Below are 20,705 nucleotides of genomic sequence, written 5' to 3' on the forward strand. Positions count from 1 at the left end.
ATTTGCTGTAGTAGTGTTTCTATATACAGATTAAATAAATATGGTGAAAGTGGGAAACCTTGTCTTGTTCCGTTAACTATTTGTATTGATTTAGAAGTTTTCTTATTAATATAAGGGGTAGTAGTTGATTTAGTATATAATGTTTTGATCATTTTAATATATTCCTTAGGGAATCCAAATTTATACAGTATAAAAAGTAAAAAATTCTGATTTACTCTGTCAAAAGCTTTTGTTGCATTGACAGATAATGCATATTTCGGGGATTTGTCCTTAGCACATAAATGGGTTAGAGCGTCTATAGTTAATGTGTTATCCTTAACTTGTCTATGACTCATAAAACCTAGTTGTTCTGGTGATATTATGACTGAAGCTACCTTTTGTATTCTTTGAGCTATAATCGTTGAGAAAATTTTAATGTCCAGATTAATCAAAGCTATAGGTCTATAATTATTTGGGTTTGTGGGATCTGTATTTGGTTTTGGAATAAGCACAGTTTTGGAGTTGTTTATATATAAGTCCGATATCCCAACTTGTATAATATAGTTGTACAGTTTTAAAAGTATTGGTGTGACTTGAGACTTAAAGTGTTTATAGAATTCTTCTACATATCCATTGGGGCCAGGAGCTTTTCCAGGTTTTATTTTATCAATAGCCCTACTAATTTCATCTTCTGTTATTAAGCTTTTAAGGTTTTTGGCTTGGGATTCATTAACCTTAGGAAATTCTAAGTTATTTACAAAGGATTGAAATAGGTTCTCATTAATATACTCTTGTGGGCCATATATGTTTTGAAATATTTCTTCAAAAACCCCAATTATTTCAATATCAGATCTATACATCTTGTCTTTATATTTTATTTCTTGTATTTTACAATGGGTGTTCTTTATGTTGATAATTTTTGCTAACATTTTTGAAGATGTTTACACCCATTCTGCATATTTATGTAGCATTCTGAGTTCTGTAAATGAGAATTGTTGTGTTATAATCTCATTTAATTGTTTCTGTAAGCTTGCTATTTGCTTCTAAATAGTAGGATTACCATTTTTGTAGCTCAGTTTCAAACAGTCTTAGCTTGTTTTCTAATTGCTCTATATTTTCTCCTTTGTTTTTTAAAATATGATGCCTTTTGGATGAAAGTACCCATAGCCGTAACTTTAAAGGCTGCCCACTGAATGTCCAGAGGAATCTAAAAAGGAACACAATCCCACTTCAGTTCCATCCCAAATTAAAAAGACATTGTCTACAAAACGACGGTAGAACCGTACATGTTCCATGTAATCAACATCCAAAAATAAACACTTTTCCTCCCATCTAGCCATAAAAAGGTTGGCGTAGCTATTGGCACAAGATGTTGTTGATTACATGGAACATGTACGGTTCTACCGTCGTTTTGTAGACTATGTCTTTTTAATTTGGGATGGAACTGAAGTGGGATTGTGTTCCTTTTTAGAGAGGGTTAACCACATTACTGATTTCCTCAAGTTTACTTCTGAGTATTCTGTTGAAAGGATTTCTTTTTTGGATATTTTTGTTGAGAGGATGGAATGTGGACTGTACAACACTGGAGTGTACAGGAAAAGTTGTCAGAGGAACGCATATTTGCACCATCACAGTATGCATCCTGGGTTTACCTTTAGGAACATCGTGAGAGGTCAGTTTGTTAGGCTCTCTAGGTATTGTCCCAGGGAGGCATGTTTTTTGGATGGTGTGCATGAATTAAGTAAGAGATTTAAAGCGAGAGGATATCTACCAGTTGATATAGATCCTACTTTAACTGAGATAGAATGTTTGAGGGGACAGCAGGCAACTCCTTACTTTTCCAATGAGTATGTGATGAGTGGTCCTCCTTTGGACTCCAGCCCTAGTATTAATAGGTTAAGGGTACCAGTCTATTATACGAAAGGGGTAGGCCTAGTCAAGGATGTGATTAGAATGCATTGGGACGTCTTAGTAACTGACCCAGCTTTGCAGTCAGTGGTTGGTGACCGACCCTCTTTTATGTATAAGAGGAAGAAGAATTTGAAACAGCTTTTGTGTTATTCTAAGGTTAAACCCAGGGATGATGATCAGACATGCACAGTTCCCTGTAATAGATGTAATTACTGCAACTATATAGACAATAAGGGTTGGTTTATGCATCCTTTATTTGGTACGAGATATGAGGTACGAGCTAAAGCAGATTGCAATTCTATGCATGTGGTATACCTGGCCTCCTGCTGTCTGTGCCCAGCATATTATGTTGGGAAGACTGACAGGAGGCTTAGGGACCACATCAGAGAACATTTGTATCAGATTAGAATAGGCTCGCATGTGAATGCATTATCCAAACATGTGTTATTTGAAGGACCTGACCATGTATTTAATTTTCAGGTGTTAGCTATCGCTAATACTACTGTGAGAGGGGGAGACATTAAGACAAGGACTGAGAGTACAGAATCAGAATGGATTATCAGGCTTAGAGCTAATATACCCCCTGGGCTCAATGAGAGTGTCCCTATTAAGCCCTTCTTGAGAGCAAGGAGGTTGAAGGTACATAAAACTAATGTACCTTGATTTTCAAATCTTATACGAGTATTGTGTTTTATTTTTTGTTAGTTTGTGAGATGTATATGTTGATTATAAGATGTTTTTTAAATTTTTGAAGTCTTTTAGAGGTTTTTAGTGAAGTTTTATATGTATGGTGTATATCTCTTTAAGAGCTGAGAGTTTTTGGCGCCTTTTTTTGTTTAAATACTCCATAGTTTCTCTATGCTCTGTTTGTTAAGGTCTGAGGAAGCCTGGTCTCCCAGGTGAAAGTGCTTACCTTGTTGAATAAAGCCTGTTTGGATTTTTACATCAAGCCTCCGTTTTTTCTACATTCTTGTGGATATTATAGCAGTTTGGTACTTCGTTTACTTTGTTTGGATTGAGACTCAGCCTTGTTTCGCTAGCAGTTATCTATTTGGTTTATGTTGTTCTGCTTCATACTGCTAGCGTTTGTCATAATGGTGTGTTGTTGGACCTCCATGTATAAACACTATACTTTTCCTCTAGTAACTGATATTAGTTTGCAAAAAAAAAAAAAAGATATATCATGAAAGAGCATATATACGTTTTGTTAACAATAATGTGTCAACCGTTTCATATTATTTTAACCTCTTCTTCATAAGCTGTTATTTTTTCTTTTTTATATATATTTTCTTATTTTTTTTCTTTCTATTCCCTTTTCTTCCGTGCAAGTTGTTGTTTTTTGTCTTTCGGCTTTTCCCGGTTAGGGGTCGTCACAGCGGAACTCCGGTCCGCTAATGATTGGAAGTAGATTTCAACAAACACCGAGGTGCCAGCTCGACGTCCAACCTTCAATGAAGGCACGCCCATTTACGCATGTCTTTCGAACGCCCATCCAACCGCGGGGAGGACAGGGATCTTTTAAATCATAGCTTCTTAGATAGTTTTTACTTAATACTGCTTCCATCCTTTGTATCTGTTAGATTGTTAGTGCTTCAGAATTATTTTGCAATCAAGACTGTCTTTAAGGGCTTACATGTATTAAGAGACAAAGATTGCAGTACCTCTGTGGAATTTAAGCCATGTAAAGTTCTTATTCTTGAAGAAAAAAGCAGTCTCTTAATTTACAGCCTTGCAGCTTGACTTTACTTCCTAGTTTTCGATGTATACGAGCTGTGGAAGATATAGCTTTGCTTTACCTTGTATTTGCTTCTTTTTGTGATTTCTAGGCTGCAATAGCCTGGATTTTGGCTCTGACATTACTGATAACTTATTTACATTTTTGGCGTGAGGTCAAAGGTCATGGGGTGCTTGCTGTGACTTACCTTCCTGGAAAAACGTCTTTTAGAATGTTGAAATGGAAAATAAAGCTTTTAAATTGTTGTTCTTGTATTTTAAAGTAAGGTTACATCAGAAACTACTAAAATAATGTTTAAAACAATAGCGACATCATTATTTTGTCGGAATTAAGTGTTTTTGTACCATAGATGCACTAGAAATGCTTACAGTAGCAGAACAAACGTACTTACTTTTTCCTTGTTATTTTGGAGGGATCTCATTAAATACTTTCAAGAAGGTTGAGTTTGCTTCATCCTTGTTTTTTATTTGGTATGTAGAACCCATAAATTGGAAATGCAGTGAAGTAGGATACTTTATTTGGAACTTTATTTTGTTCTTTATCAAATATGCACAAAATGGTGAAAGAATTTGTCTCTGTTGTTTGATTATTAATGGTAGATCTTGTGAAATTGTTATTATATTTCCTTTCCACATGATTTTTTTTTTTATTTTGCCTGCTTGTAAAACCATGTTGGCATGAACTGCATTCAGTAATCTCACATATACTTGTCTTGGAGCATTAATTGTTTGGGATTTTCTTAGTGCTCTATAGAACCTATTACAAAGCTTTGTACTGCCACATTTTTATCCAGGAATAGTTCACATATTTCTGTTATTGCAGCATGCAGGAGGTTTGCTCATATGATTCAGGGATGCCTCTGATAAGCACATTGTTTCTTCTGGACCTTGCTTCTAAGTCTATTATTTTTTGTTGCAGTTCAGATATTGTTTTTCCTGTGGCAATGTTACTTTTTTTTTATTTCCTCTATCTTGTATTCATTTTCTAGAGCTTTCTTCTCATTTTTCTGTAGTCTGGATGATATTTGGTCTAAGGTATTACCGAAGGCATTAAGTTTTGTAGAAAATATTTTATTTCTTCCTGCAGAGGTATTAGAGCTAATTTAAGGTTTTCCAGTAAGAGAGATTTTTCAGTTGCCATTTTGGGAATCTGCTTCTCTGTTTTCAGCTTTGCAGTTCTTTGTTTTTTTTGTACTTACTTCTTTCTCAGGAGTGCTTAATTGTGAAAGTTTTGTTTTTGTAGTTTGTGCTTCCATTGAATCCATATTACTACAATTGATATATTTTATTTTCTTTGCAGAAACTGCAGATTTTCAGTGAAGTCTGTACTGTTGTTCCCCTGTCAGCACATGTGGTCTCACAGATAAGTATAAAATACTGTGATTTTCTTTTTCTTTTTGTGAAATCTTCTGAAAATATGGTTTAGTATCTAGTATATTGTTAGATTTCTTGATTTCTGCTGGGTTTTGAGACGTGTTTAAGCCAAGATTGGTTTAGATTTCAATTCCCAGTCAGGAGCTGTCTGTGAAGTGTGCCTCCTAGTTAGCGGCCATCTTGGAATCTGCAGATATGTCAATTTTAAGTTGGCAAAATATTTGGGAGAAATCAGGGTACATACAGTTCGGTATGTAGAGTTTGACAGTAAGGATCCATTGTGGTATAGACCGGATGGAGTTCATCTTAATGATTTCAGTCTGGATTTATTTAATCTTAATTTGTGTTTGATGGTGGAGGATGTTATGAAGAAAGGTATTGTTTGAGAGGGAACAGTACTTTAAGGGCTGGTGGGTGGAGAAGAGGGTCAGGCCTGACCCTCTTCTGTTTCCCCTCTACAGGATGTGGGATGGCTTGGAATGGAAAATTGGTAGTTGTGAGGTACTAAGGTGAGCGGTGATGCTGCCTTTGTTGTTTATCCAGGTGTATATTATGAAATTGAAAACCCATTTTAGCAAACACCACAACACCGACACACATAGCCCGAACCGCAAATATGCTGAACCCCCTAAACCGAAAAATTTCAAATCTCGAATCGTCATAGTAGGCCAACACCCCCGCATGCTGCATACTACATACCCAAACATAATAAATAAAACACATACATACACTAAAGTAAAAAAAACAGACTTTGTTGTCTTCACTACTGTGCAGTTGATCATTGAGTTCCTTCTTTTTGGAGTACAAACATACACTAACCAAACCCTACTTCTAATCCTACACTAAACCTTACATACATTACTATCTATGCATTTACCTTAACCCGCACCCTAACCCTAAGGTCCGTAACTATTGCACACTTACCCTACAGACATATACCCAAACAAAACAAATAATCCACACACATACACTTAAAAAAACCCTACTTCTAAACCTACGCTAAACCTTGCATACATTAACTATCTATGCACTTACCTTAACCCGCACTCTAACCCAAAGGTCCATAACTATCGCACACTTACCTTACGGAGCTATACCACAGATGGGCCAACCATGACACTTCGACATTCCGTGGTTTTGAACGTTTGCCGTTACCGTAGTTTGCACTATACGTGTTGGTGTGGTGTTCGCTGCTTGTAATATAGACCCGTTTATCTAAGGTGAGTGAGTACTCTGCCTTTATCTTTAGCTATTTGCATATATGGGTGAGCGGGGACGCTGCCCGTTTGTTGAATTGATTGATGTTTAATACAGTTTTGTTGTTATTCCATTAGCTAATTGTATTCAAGGGGTGAGCGGAAACGCTGCCCTTATGTCTTTTATGTTTCAATAAAGTTATGTTATTATTCATTTTTATCACAATAAAGGTCGTCAAATGTCTGTGGGTGTTTTTGTATTTTAATAGGACCATGACAAGTGAAGTTTGGCACAGACAAATTTGTCATGGGACTGTTTAATGTGGGATGGGGAGTGCCCGGTGGTAGCTGTGCTAATTATCTGGGTGGCTAAGAAGGGTTAGAAAAGGGTTATGTGAGTTGGGATCTGAAGGGAAGTGAGGTAGTGTAAGGGGTGTGGCTTGAAGGGTTTTTGAAAGGAAATCCAGAGTGAATAAGCACATTTTGGTGTGGTCTTGTTGCCCTCCCTGCCTGACCCAATTGATTTTGGTTTGAGGTTTGATGGGGGGAGAAGAGGGTCAGGCCTGACCCTCTTCTGTTCCCCCTCTACAGGATGGTGGATGATTTGGAATGGAAAATTGGTAGTTGTGAGGTATTAATGTGAGTGGGGACCCTGCCTTTGCTGTTTATCCAAGGTGAGCGGGTATGTTGCCTTTATGTTTAGCTATTTGTATATATGGGGTAAGTGGGGATGCTGCCCGTATGTTGATTTGATTGATGTTTAATACAGTTTTGTTGTTATTCCATTAGCTAATTGTATTCAAGGGGTGAGCAGGAATGCTGCCCTTATGTCTTTTATGTTTCAATAAAGTTATATTATTCATTTTTATCACAATAAAGGTCGTCAAATGTCTGTGGGTGTTTGTGTATTTTATTAGGACTGTGACAACTAAGGATCTAGGTGGAGTATTTGTTGAGTTAAAAGTAGGCTTCCTCAGTGCTCTAATTGCCCTTTCAATTCCAAATGAAAGTCCCTCTTTCAAGTCTAAAAATTCAGGAATCCAGGTTAAGAATGCAATAATGTCTTTTCCTTTAGTGTTTTCAGGCAGACCAAAGATCCTTATGTTGTTTCTCCTTTCGCTGTTTTCTAAGTCATCTATTTTGTTAAGCAGCCATTCTGTTTAAGTAGAAATTCTTTTTGGAATTCTTCCTCTTTGAGTGTCCCTTCAATGTCATTTAGAGAAGTCTCTCTATTTGTTATTTTTGTATGGTGTTGCTGTAATAGTTCCTTAAGAGTATCAGTCTGTTTTTGAGAATTTAATTTGAGGTTTTCTAAGTCATTTTCAAATCCATCCATCTTCAAAGATAGTTCTTGTAAGGTAGATGTCAACAATTGCAGTTCTTTTTTCAAAGCAGCATCTGGATGAGAATTCCTTGAGTTGTTCATATTCAGTGAGTCAATATATCTCCAAGTTACTTAACAGGAACATTTTTGTATATCTCCACGAACATTGATATTTATGTAGTATAGTAGTTTATCTACAGATTTCTGACTTTTTAAACTTGAAAATAATAAAAAGTTCCTATATTATTATACTAGTTTATGGAGATCTCAAAATTCACTGCTCTCAGTTGGCCATCTAGCAAAATAACATATTTCACAAATTGAGACACATGCTCATGTGCGCACACACACACACACACACACACACACACACACACACACACACACACACACACACACTCAGACACAGACACACACTCAGACACACACACTCAGACACACACACGTGTGTGTGTGTGTGTGTGTGTGTGTGTGTGTGTGTGTGTGTGTATTGGTTTGACAAGACTGTCTGGCCCATCTTTGACCTTTCTCTCCCCTATGTTTTCCTTGTCTGGGAATTTTCATCAGGCATCTTCAGACTTGGTTTTTGCTTTAGCTTGTGTTGTGATTAGTGCTGAGGACATTTTTTACTCTTGACTCCTTTTTCAAAGACATCCTAGACTCACACACAGTTGTTATATCACTAGTTATACCGCTGCCCCTATTAACAGACTACATGGATAGATATACGTTGATATTAATATATCTTATCTATATATCTATCTATTAATATATATGTAGATATTAATATATCTTATATATATATATATATATATATATATATATATATATATATATACACACACACACATATATATATATATATATATATACATATATATACATATATATACATATATATATATATACATATATATACATATATATATATATATATATATATGGGTCTACTTTATTTCACTGAAAGCTTATTTCACTGAAACTCAGTTGCCTGCGCACTGTTCACTGAAAGCTCATTTCACTGAAAACACATTTGACTGAAACTCATTTCGTTGAAAGTTTTATATGGCCTTTTCCCCACTGTAGTGTGATTCTGGAGTTAGTAAATAAAGTAAGGGAGGGTTTGGGGGCACAGCCCCCATATTGGGGGTTGTGAGGGTCATAGCCCTCCCACATATTTTGGTTATATATTGTTTTCTGCAAAGAGTTATTCAGTGGACTTGTAAGCACCCATATCTATTGTTTTAAACATTTAAAATAGGTGGGGGTCTATGTCCCCCTTATCCCCCACTGTAGGGGGCTGTGCCCCCCACCCCATCCCCCTTATTTTATATACTAACTCCAGGATCACACTACAGTGGGGAAAAGGCCATATATAACTTTCAACGAAATGAGTTTCAGTCAAATGAGTTTTCAGTGAAATGAGCTTTCAGTGAATTGTGCACCAGCAACTGAGTTTCAGTGAAATGAGCCTTCAGTTAAATAAAGTAGACACACACACACATATATATATATATATATATATATATATATATATATATGTATGTATATATATACATACATACATATATAGGGTGTCCGTGTCAACTTATTAGAAAGCAATATGCTGAAAGTATGTACAATATAGAAATGTCAAAATGCTGAACAATTAAAAATGTTGAAATAAAAATGCCTACTCTCCCTAAGTGGGTAAGGAGAGCAGGACTTGTCCCTCTGCCACCCCACCCCTGAATAACCATGAAATGCTTATTTCTGAGTGCAGATAACAGGTGAGTGATACTGTTACTTGACTGTCAGTGTACTGGTCAGTGTCCATGTGTAGCACATATATGCTGTTAGTAGGTATATTGAGTTCATCAAGGTAACATTCCAAAATTTTGACATTTCAGGATTTTGCATACTGTATTTTTAAACATATTTATTACACATGACATTTTAAAAAATGTGATATAGGGCACATATTATGTGAAAATAAAATAATAAAAAAAAATTCCTTTGTTATATTCATACAGTAGACATTTTAACAGTTTTCATTCATTCCAAAATTGCATATGTTGCTCATTTACTGCCTTCTTTCAAACCTCATTCCTCCTTTTGAACTTTATTCTGTATGTATTATCCCCAGAAATTCCACTTATTTCTGTTATTTGCTCATTCCCCCTTTTAAAGTTTGAACTCAATATGCACTTCATTTATAGTTGCTGTATATTTTTATTTCCATTTTCTAGTAACTGCTTTGTTGCAGCCAATAACATTAAACTTATTAAGGCCTTACTATGTCTGCCCATTTCAGAGCCTATATCCAAGCTCAAAAGAACCATTTTCTTAGTTATAATCATGTTTTTGCCCAGTGTCTCTGGCAAAATATTCTGTAAGGAATTTTTGAAATCTGCCATCTCATTACATTCCCAAAAAAACATATCCATAATGATCTCTTTCCTTACCATCACATCTCCAGCATTTGTTTTCTACCTGACAAAAAATTCTCTGAAATTTGTTTGGGGTATAAAAATTCCTAGATCAATATTTCCAAGAAAAAAATCATATACCTTCTAGACTTTGTTACATACGTGGGAGCCATACATATGTCTTCCCATTGTTCCTTTGTAAATTGCCTTTGTATTCTCTTTTCTCAATCTTTTCTAACCTTCTCTGATGGACTCTTTTAGTGAAAATGCAATATTTTGTCTGCTGAAATAATTATCTAAATTCTAACAGCAACTTTTCTAAAAATATTGCTAGAGCTGGTCCTTCATTTAACAATTCCCTGTCATTTCTGTTTGCCTATACTCTGTTATCAATCCCTGGAAGTGAAGGTAGTCTCTAACCTGCAATTCAAACTTCTGCATGATTTATTCTCACACTAATAGTATTCCCTGTTTTGTTATTTGTTACAAAAACGTTGGTTTTGTTTATTAATTCCCCCTGTAAATTCCACTCCCTTGTCTTCTTCCTATACCTGTACTTGCAGCAACCACAATTGGAAAATGTCCTTTCTCTTTTCTCTTCCTTCTGGTAGCATAGTTCCTAGAATAAATACTTTGTTAATTTATGAATGTAACATTCTGTATGTTTTTGTTATTCATCTTAAGGACCTGCATCTAGAATCCTGTTCTCTCCTTAATTCTTGCCCCCCCATTTCATCATCAGTCTTTTCCATTTTGACTTACAACTTACTGTGTGTGTTTTTATATATATAGATAGATATACATATGCCTTATTTGCATAACTCTAAAATATCCTAATCAAGTCAGGTAATTCTGTGGGGAGAATCAACGTATCCCATTTAACTTTTGTCTTCTTCCACTCCGAAATACATTCCTTCAGCTCTATTCATTATGGTCTGAAACCTCCTCTGGTTGAGAAAAATATGCCTGACCTGTATATAAAAGTAAATTGACTGGAAACACTTTCACTGCTTGTATCTTAGTATCCATATCTCTAATTAGGACCTTCAAGTCTCTTGTTTTTTGTATTATCTTTTGTTTCATGTCTTCTTACACATCCTTAGCTGCTATAATAAAATCCTTTTCAATTCTTACATCTAAATGCCTCTTTTTATAATGTCTCCATAAATAGGAATATAGTTGAAACAATTCATGTGTGGGTACATAGGTTACTGGTATAGCCTTTATGTTATCTTCATTTATTTCATAGGTTCTTATGGTCATAGGTACTTAATAGGCTATTGATTAGATGAGGATCTTAAGAAGTCTAGCATTACATTCATATAATAGTGTTTTGGCCCTGTGAGCCACTTCGAGATAGACAGAACAAGGATATATTGGGACATTTACTTGTTGCCTCTCTCTATGAGGGGCACTGGTACTAAACTGGGAGTGAATTTGTGATTTTCTTCCATTCATCCAAATGACATTTGAATAGATTAAGATAAGTATTTTGCTTTATCTGAAGTTAATGGTTCCATAGAAGTGCCATTCTCTGTGATACATACTTATCCCACCAACATGTCCTATTTATGTTACAAATGAGATGGAGAACACACTACCACTGGACATGAGGATATTTAATGGGTCCGAAAGGGTAGGGTCAGAAAGGCTCTACATGCTAGGCAGAGGTCACCTTTTAGCAGCTTGTATGATACTGAGAAGAATTTGGATTTTTTAGATGATGGTACTTTTCTAGGCATGTGTCTAGGAATTAGATCAATGTGCAGTATAGTAAAATAGATTTTTGGTTACATGAACTGAAACTGGGTTTTCATTTATCAAATGATTTGTATAATTTGCTGATGGTTAAAAGACCTAGGATACTCATGCTTTTTGGTAATCCCCAAGACTCACAGGCGTTTATCTGACACCCCCATGACTGCCCATTGTGGCATCTTGAGGTTCCAAGACCAAACCTCTTGCAATTTTTGTAGATCAATTTTATTTTTTTTATGACAAATGTCATATTTTAAATGATTCTTGGGACTTTTTTTTTGGTAACAATGGATAAATGGGATTTTTTTTTACATCCATTCCTCATAAAATGGGGATGGAATATTTTTTTTGATTTCCTGATTAAGCAAGGTATTCTACTGACCAATTACCTTAAATTAAAATAACAATGGATAGACATGAAGTTAAGCAACAATTCTGTACACTTTGAGGGAATATTTTTCATCAAATTAAAGGTGTGGCTATGAGGGTTCCCACCACACATCCATTTTCTAACATTGTAATGTGGTCTTGGGAATCATAGTTTGTATTAACAGTCCTTTTTGAAGGTACATTGGTTTGTGCATCATATATTTGGATGGTATATTCTTTTTTAATTTGGACAGGTACATTGGACGGGTTTAACACATTTTTCTTACATATTAATACTACAATTGGGTTTTTAACCTTTACCTGTCATTATGATTTTGACAGGGGTAATTTTTATGTATGTATTACTAAAATTGTGTAAGAATAATGTTTTGAATTCAACATTTATCAAAAGGATACTTTCTTGTATTATTCCAGTTGTAACCCTATGTGACACAAAAAAAAACTTAGCTAAAGGCCATCTGGTGTATTTGTCAAGAGTGGTATTAGATGAACATCAACTCAGTAAAAAAGTGGCTATTTGGAAAAGGTTTGTTTTTATAGAGGGTGTACCCTACTTGTTTGCTGAACCTACCATTCAAGGAAGTTGAGCCGAAAAGATCTACTAGTTTCAAACCTATTTGTGAGGCACCCCACATCACAAGTTGGAAACAACAGGAAGACTGATGTGAAATATAGTAATGCCATTATTTTATCCTGTTTTTAAATTTCCAAATCCTTTCAGTTTCTAATACCATGACAGGAATGGACCGCATTTCTAAGTCAAACTATGATTCAAGTTAATGAAATTAGTATTGTTTCACTCTTTGATGTCAGTCAAAAGTGCTCTTCGCAGCACCCACAATGTGCACAGTAATGACTCCTTCTGTAATTCATACGGAGTTACACGTATTTATAAGACTCATTGCTCCTACTACTATTGGAACTATTTGGCTATCTTTCTTCCATATTGCTCTCATTTCTGCTTGCAAATCCTGATATTTTATGTCTTTGTGTCTCTCTGTGCGTAGGACACTGTAGTCACTGGGTGTGGCAATTTCAATGATCAACGTTACTTTTGTCTTCTTTTCTTGGACTACTACATCTGGTTTTCTAACATATATCTTTTGAACTGTTGGTAATGGATGCTCTCATGTGATGTAGGCTTCATCATTTTCTACGATGCTTTGTGGCTCATGTTTCCAGTGTTTTTCAGCCACTTCAGTCCCATAATGTTTGCACAATCTCAAGTGCAGCAGTCTCGCCACCTTATTATTCCCTTCAGTATACAGTCCTTTTGCCATTAGTATGTCACAACCAGAAATGAGATGTGCAATTGTTTCCAATTCTGTTTTGCAAAACATACATTTGTCTATTTCTCCCACATGTTCAATGGACTTTGTAAACCAATGTGTACGGAGCCCACTATCTTGGGTCGCCAATATTAACGTTTCATCTCTTGCTTTAAATTCACATCTCCTTAACCATTCCTGTGTTTGTTCCTGATCAACATGAGGTACTTCCAGAAGTTTTCTATACTTGCAACTATATTTATGCTTTTTCCACTTTTCTTGCCTTCTCATCTGATCATTCACCTTATAGTATTTATTTTGTTTTTTGGCACATTCAGTTGCTGCCTGGTTTATATCTACTTCTGGTCTGATTTCCATTCCTGCTTGATCCTGATATGCTTCTGTTAGACTAAGCAGGGAAGTCATCTTAGATTTATTCTTCTCATGTTTCATAACTTTCACTATGTTTGGGTCTTGTGAGGTCAGCAGATATGTGTGGAGTCCGACGATTGCAGCTCTATACCTGTAATCAATTTCAAGGAGACCCATCCCTCCTTCAGAATGAGGAATATATAATCATGGTATGCAGTCATTTTTATAAATTATTTAGTGAGCATGAAGCATCTTTCTTGTTTTCCTATCTAATCTATCCAACACATTTTGGGGCCAGTCAATCACTCCAAAACTGCAAGTTAGGACAGGAAGAGCAGATTGGTTTATAGCTTGGGTTTTGTTCCTAGATGTCAATACTGTTTTCAGGATTAATTTAAGTCTTCTGAAATATTCCTTACTAAGTTTGATTTGCAATTGTTCATGCTTTATTGCTGATCCTTCATCAGGTCCCAAATATTTATACACTCCCTCTTGCTCAAGTTGATATATATCACATTCTTGTCCCAAACTGATGTTTTCCTGGTGTTGCAGTTTCCTGCTTTAAAGCTTGCTTTTGCACATTTATCAAGACCAAATGACATTCTTATATCATTTGAAAAAGTTTTGACAACTTGCAGTTGTGCTTTCAGTTCCTCATCTGATCAGTTATTAAGTTTCAAATCATCGACAAAGAGAAGACGAGAAGTCTTTATACTTTGTTGCTTTCTAGGAGTCAAATTATAGCCATGGCCTAAGTTGTTAAGTAGACAGCTTAATGGGTTAAGGGCAAGGCAGAATAGCAGTGGTGACAGAGAGTCACCCTGAAATACCCCCCTTTGAATTTTTATCCCTGGGATAATAATTTGTCCTTTATCATGGCTTAATTGCAAAGTGGTCTGCCACCGTGTCATGGTCACTGTAATGTAGTCAATCAGTGTGGGATATATCTTATACATTTTGTAGAACTAAGAAAAAGTAAACTCCACAGGAAACAGACTAGCAACACCAAAAACCAAAACCACGTCTAGCCTGAAAACGAAACGAAAAGGCGCCAAATTTCAACAATTAATACTTGAACTAAAAAGGCACCAAATTAGCATATAAAAGTATGTGGACTTTGTTTTTTTATTTTTCTGAAGAAGGCTAACTATTGTAAGCTGAAAAGCGCTTTGACACACTTGGTAATAAAGGTTCGTTTTCAGGCTAGATGTGGTTTTGGTTTTTGGTGTTACATTTTGTAGAACTCTTTATCCATGAATGTGGGATACTATCAAATGCTTTTTTGTAGACAATCCATGCCATACTTAGATTCTTCACCTTTTTACAGTTCTCCACTATGACTTTATTTAACAACAAATGATCCTTTGTTCGTATGACTTTCTTTTATTGCCCTTTTGTTCTACTGCCATAATTGAGTTTTCTTCTAAATGACTGTAAATTCTGTCAGCATAAATTCCCATGTATAGTTTATACATCGTCGGAAGGCAAGTTAGTGGTCTATAGTTCCTAGGGTAGCTTGCAGGTTCACTCTTAAGCAGAAGCATTGTTTTTCCTGTTTTTAGCCAGGTTGGTCTCTGTTCAGGGTGTGCATATAAATAATTCCTACTCATGGCTAAATCTTCGTTAGATGTTAATACTTTTAACCAGAAGTTAGATACTGCATCTGGGCCTAGGTTTTTCCAATAAGAGGCTTTTCTTAACTTTGTTTCAATCTCTCTGGTTGTTATTTCATCCCATTTCATATCCTGTACCTTTAAACTTCTTATTCTTTCTTTTACTTCTTCTATCCAATTAGCTTCTTTGTTATGTTCCACAGGATCTTCATAGATACTGCTCCAAAATTTATCTATTTCTTCTTTTTTTTCATGGTCTTTCAATTCCTTTTACCTTATTTCCTAGTTCTGTATAAAACTTTTTTCGGTAATCAATAAATTGGTCATGTTGTACTTTTCCTATATATTTGTCTATGTATCTTCTAAGTTTTACACCTGTGCTGAGATTTAATTTATTATTTGAGATAGTGCTTGATAGATCCTGATCTGTTATAATACTGTGCATTGCTTTTATCACGTCTTTGAATATTTTTGTTGACCTGTTCCCTCTTCTATACTCTTCTAATAATGACACTTCTTGTCTTAGTTGCTTTATAGTTTTCTCTATTTGATACTTCCATGATGATATTCAATTTCTCCCCTTCTCTTCCTTCACTACCCTGTGTTCTTGTGGTAGAACTTTATCAATTATTAATTTAGCTGCACAGTAATATATCCTGTTTACTTCTATTATATTGCATGAATCTCTATGGATAGTCCTAATTACTGTGTTCATTTGTTTTAACAAACGTCTGACTTTTTGGGCTTTATTGATCTTCTGCAGTCTATTTATAAAGTTTTCCATGCCTAGATTCATTTGCCTGTATTTCTCTTCAAATACCTTTGGTGCTACTCTTTTTGTATTTATTAGTTTTATTTTCTCCTTTGCAAATATATTATACTATATTAATTTTTTTTTCTTTCCCATATCAATATTTCTTCTTCAGGTGTCTCCTGATCTTCTTGTTTCTCCTTACTTTGGGGACTTGGTCCATCATGCTGTGATGTGGCCTGTGTTAGACCTTCTACATTAAATCCTTCACTTCACAGGCACTCCATAACTTCAACTTCTATTTTTTTAACTTCTACTTTACTAATCTTCTTTTCTACATTCCCTACATTCTCTCTTTGTGATATTATTTTATTTATTGTGAAAGATCCCATATCTGGATGCATTTCCCTGTATTTTTCTTTGAATATCTTTTGGGCTGCCTTCTTTATGTTGATTAATTTGGCTTTCGCTTTTGCATACATATTGCACCATATCAAATCTCTCTCTTTCCCATGTCCATTTTTCTTTTTTATGCTTTTCAAAAATATCTAAGTTTTGTTGTTTACATGTTTGTACTTCTTCTGATGCTTCTTTTTCCAAACAGATCAAAATTTCTTGATCTATAGACTGTTTTTCAAAAATCTGTTGTATTAATGACACCAAATTTTTATTTGAAGATTCTGACAGTTTTTCTTGCAGAAGTATTTTCTTTCTTCTAACTTATCTCTTAATCTTTTTATATATCTTGTGTATGGAAATTCTGTGCTATTTGCATGATAGTAACAATATATAATTTCTTTCTTATCCTCAATAGTCCACTCTATCCTTTACAATCGGAGTAATGAAGCCAAGGTAGTTTCTAGGAAGAATTAGAAGGAGGTGTTTGGATATGCGAGGTTGTTAGACAAGTTGGGTGATACTCCAGCTTTTGTATTCAAAAGAAATGATAATATAAAAGGTTATTTGAAGAAAGTTACAATCATCCTCAACATCATTGTACCTATCAACTGTGCAGATATTTGCAGAATGTCCAGATTTTTGGCTCATATTTTTGGCCTGTTCCTCATTTTTCCTGGCAAATCACTGGAATGATCTCAGGATTTAAATCACTAAATAATAACATACATTTGAGTTTCAGACATCAAATCCTTCAGAAAATATATATTAAAACATATCCTGTTACTCGAGCAACTTTCTAAGTTTATAAGAGCAATATTTAAAATATGTCCCTATTTGTACCCCCATTTTGTCAAGCTTTGTCCAGATTTTTTGCATTAACAGGTTGAGAGGTATGCAAAAATATAAAGGCATGTTCAGATATGGTACATGCTTCCAATGTTTTTTTTTTTTTTTTTGACACAGTTAGCACTACTGTGTGCTCCTACCCCTAATACAGTTCATGTACAGTGAGATACAGTTGTTCCATTGCTGGGGGGTTTATACCTGCTAAGTTTCATTTCCTGCTTGGAATGTTATATCAAGAAGAATGAGAGAGAACTTGGGGCCAGTATTTATGAGCACATTCATGCAATTAAATATGGCAACAATTCGAATGTCCTATGTAAGCACTTTAAAGTGTATGTCAGTTTTAAGAAATTTGTGGGTTTTTTTGTGCTTGAGAAGTTAACAAGAATCAATGTGGTGGGTTGTGGAAAAACATCTGGAATGGATGGAGTTGTACTGACAACTTGTTCTGAATGTCATTGAAGAACCAGGCATTAACAAACATGTATCAATCAACAGTGTACTTCATCTTAGGGCAGCTAAATTGTAAAATATGTAAAATATTTACCATACATTTACAATTTCATAATATATTTAACTTAATTACATTTTTGCTGATATTGGCTGAATATACAATATTCTTGTCAATGTTTGCAGGTTTATTTACACGGTTATTTATTTTTAAGATAGCTGTTTCTGCTTAACGCTTTTTTTTTTCAAAATAAAGACATTTTATTGAAGTTCTTTCAGAAGTATTTCACTTCACAGGTATTATCTATGCATTGGTGTCATTTTGAAATAAATGGATTTTAATAGGTTGATTTGAGTCATGGAAGCAAATGGAATGTTATTTAGTTAATTTAAAGTTTTTGTATTGCAAGTTCTGACATGAGAACAAAAGTGATAAACTTTAACTTATTTTCCTTAAAGAACCTGTCTTTGGTGTACTCTGAGTGTTTTGAGTTTTTTTCCAGTTTTATGCTGACAACTTGTGATTTTTTTTTTTTTTTACTGAAAGGGATATTATACTCAATTACTGAGTACAGGTAACCTACAAACTCTCATACAGTGCTAGTTCAGATTCCTCAAGAATCTTATGGGGAAATTGACTGATTTGTGTTCCAGTTTAACAAGGGAAGGGATCTGTTCTTGATTAATCAGAACTGTCTTGGTTTGAGGACTTGTAGGTTACCTATGTCCTTATTTACTAATTTCATAATGATTCTGTCCATAGCCATAGAGCTGAGGCTGGTAATGTTTATGGGTCTATAATTACATGGGTCCATTGACACCCCATCTTTGTGCAAGGGGATGACTGTTGCTGTTGTCCTTTTATCAGGCATAAAGCCTGTTTGGATACTGATATTGAATGGCCTCTGTAGAGGACCTGACAAGTTTTTTGTTTTCAGTTGACCGCAGACAGCCTGGTATGTTATCCAGTCCCATAGAATCAATGTTGTTTGTCTTGAATAATGCCTTTAATACTTGTAGATATTTGTATGTGCTCTAAGAATTTGGGAAGGCAGGGGGTAAAGTTTGAGCTATACTTATCTGTCAGTAGATTGGCTAGTTCCTCTAGTCCAAATATGAGAAATAATTTACTATTAGCTATCTGCAGTGCTGGGAATTGTTCCTGAGGTTTCTGACATATTCAAAGAAAATGTTGTGGTTGTCAGTCAACTGGGTGGTTATTTTACCTCATATCTGGCGTTGGTTAATTCAGGGTCAGGAATTCCCTGCTATGTTTAGCAAGAGGGATTTTAGCATCACGAGTCAAAAAGTTATTTTTGTGAGCAAATGTTTTTTTTTCTTTTATTATAGCGCTTTCTTATATGTGCGTTCAACCACAGGTATTTATTTTTAAATATGGCATTGTATTTACTTTGAAGGGGGACAGCTGAGTCTCTGCAGTTGCGCATAAGATATAGAGGTAAACGACTCTGCACAAGCAGTGGAGTTGTCAAACTGAAAGGAGATTTTGAGTTTAGCCAGGTCATCAATCTCATTTGTAACAGTTAGTCTTAGCATAATCTCTGAATACTGAGGTATTGGAACAAGCTTCATTCTTATGGTGAATGTGACTGATTTTGTCGTCCAATTTAACAATGAAAGCAATTACAATTTGTAGAGACATTTTATCCTCTTTAGTTGGGGTGCAGAATAACTGGTCCAGAAAGTTTGTATTAATGAAGTCTAAGAATTTATGGGCATACATGTTTGAAGATATCTAAGTCTTCCCATTGATGGATGGGTAGTTGTAGTCACCTAGAAGAATGGTGTTTGGTGCAGTTGATAGGGACATCATATATTTAGATAGGAGGTATGGAAAGAGGTAGCCGGGGGGGGGGGGGCATATAGTTAACTATGATATGATAAGAGTCCTTTTTATATTAGGTTGAACATGGAGGAAATCCAGGTCATTATTTTGTCTAATGAATGTGGATGTGAAATGCTTTTTTAAGAATATGGAGACACTGCTGCCTTTAGTGCCTTTGTCTGAATATGTGATATACTTGGAAACCCTGCACTGATGGACTGTTCTCACTGGTCTTTAACCATGTCTCAATGGTGATGCATGTAGCAACATTTTCCTAGGACAGGAATGCTTACAGGAAGTGGAGTTTTGAGTTAAGACTCATAGCATTGAGCAGCAATACTTTTATGTTTTCTAGATTCTGTATTTTTTCTGCCGGAAACTTTATATATTATACCCCCATTTAATGACATCAGAAGCTAAGCCAGTTGTTAAAGTCAATAACCTTTTGTTTATAATGCAGCATCATTCATGGTTATGGTAGAATGCTGCTCAAACCTAACTTCATACCTGCTTTGGACACATATTCTGAGAGTGCTATTATGCTTCACTTCATATAGTCCAAGGAAGTATGCCTGAAGTCATCTACCCCTCTATGTGCCCTATGATGGGGTTATATGTGTACTTGTGGTGCAGTAACTTAATTGTGTGTGTGATGTGGTGAATTGTGGCACCTTACAGCCATCTGAAAGTGGCACAACCTGCTGAGTGGCACATTAGTGTGTCTCACTATGAAATTGCCTAACGACTAGGATACTGAATTATGTGGAGGCTCGTGTTATGAGCTTTTGACTTGAGACTAATTATAACCTAGGAAACAAGTATCTTCAGTAACCTCACAATGACACAACATAGGCATCATCCACTACAAAGCATACATTCAAGATTCACATTTAGTAAAAACTGGAAGAAAGACCCAGCCAAGCTGGAATCTTTACTGTATAGTACTTTAAACTTCCTGCAGGAGTTCTTTGGGGTTTGGGCAGGTTACTTTTAAAAGCTACAGCATATACTGGTCTTTGTGTCTGGTTTGAGCTGTGTGTGTCTTTGGTCTAGTATAGTACTTTCTGTTACTGAAAACCTGCTAGT

This window comes from Protopterus annectens, chromosome 1.part0 (assembly GCF_019279795.1).
Source record: "Protopterus annectens isolate FY-2018-M chromosome 1.part0, PAN1.0, whole genome shotgun sequence".
NCBI lineage: Eukaryota > Metazoa > Chordata > Ceratodontiformes > Protopteridae > Protopterus > Protopterus annectens.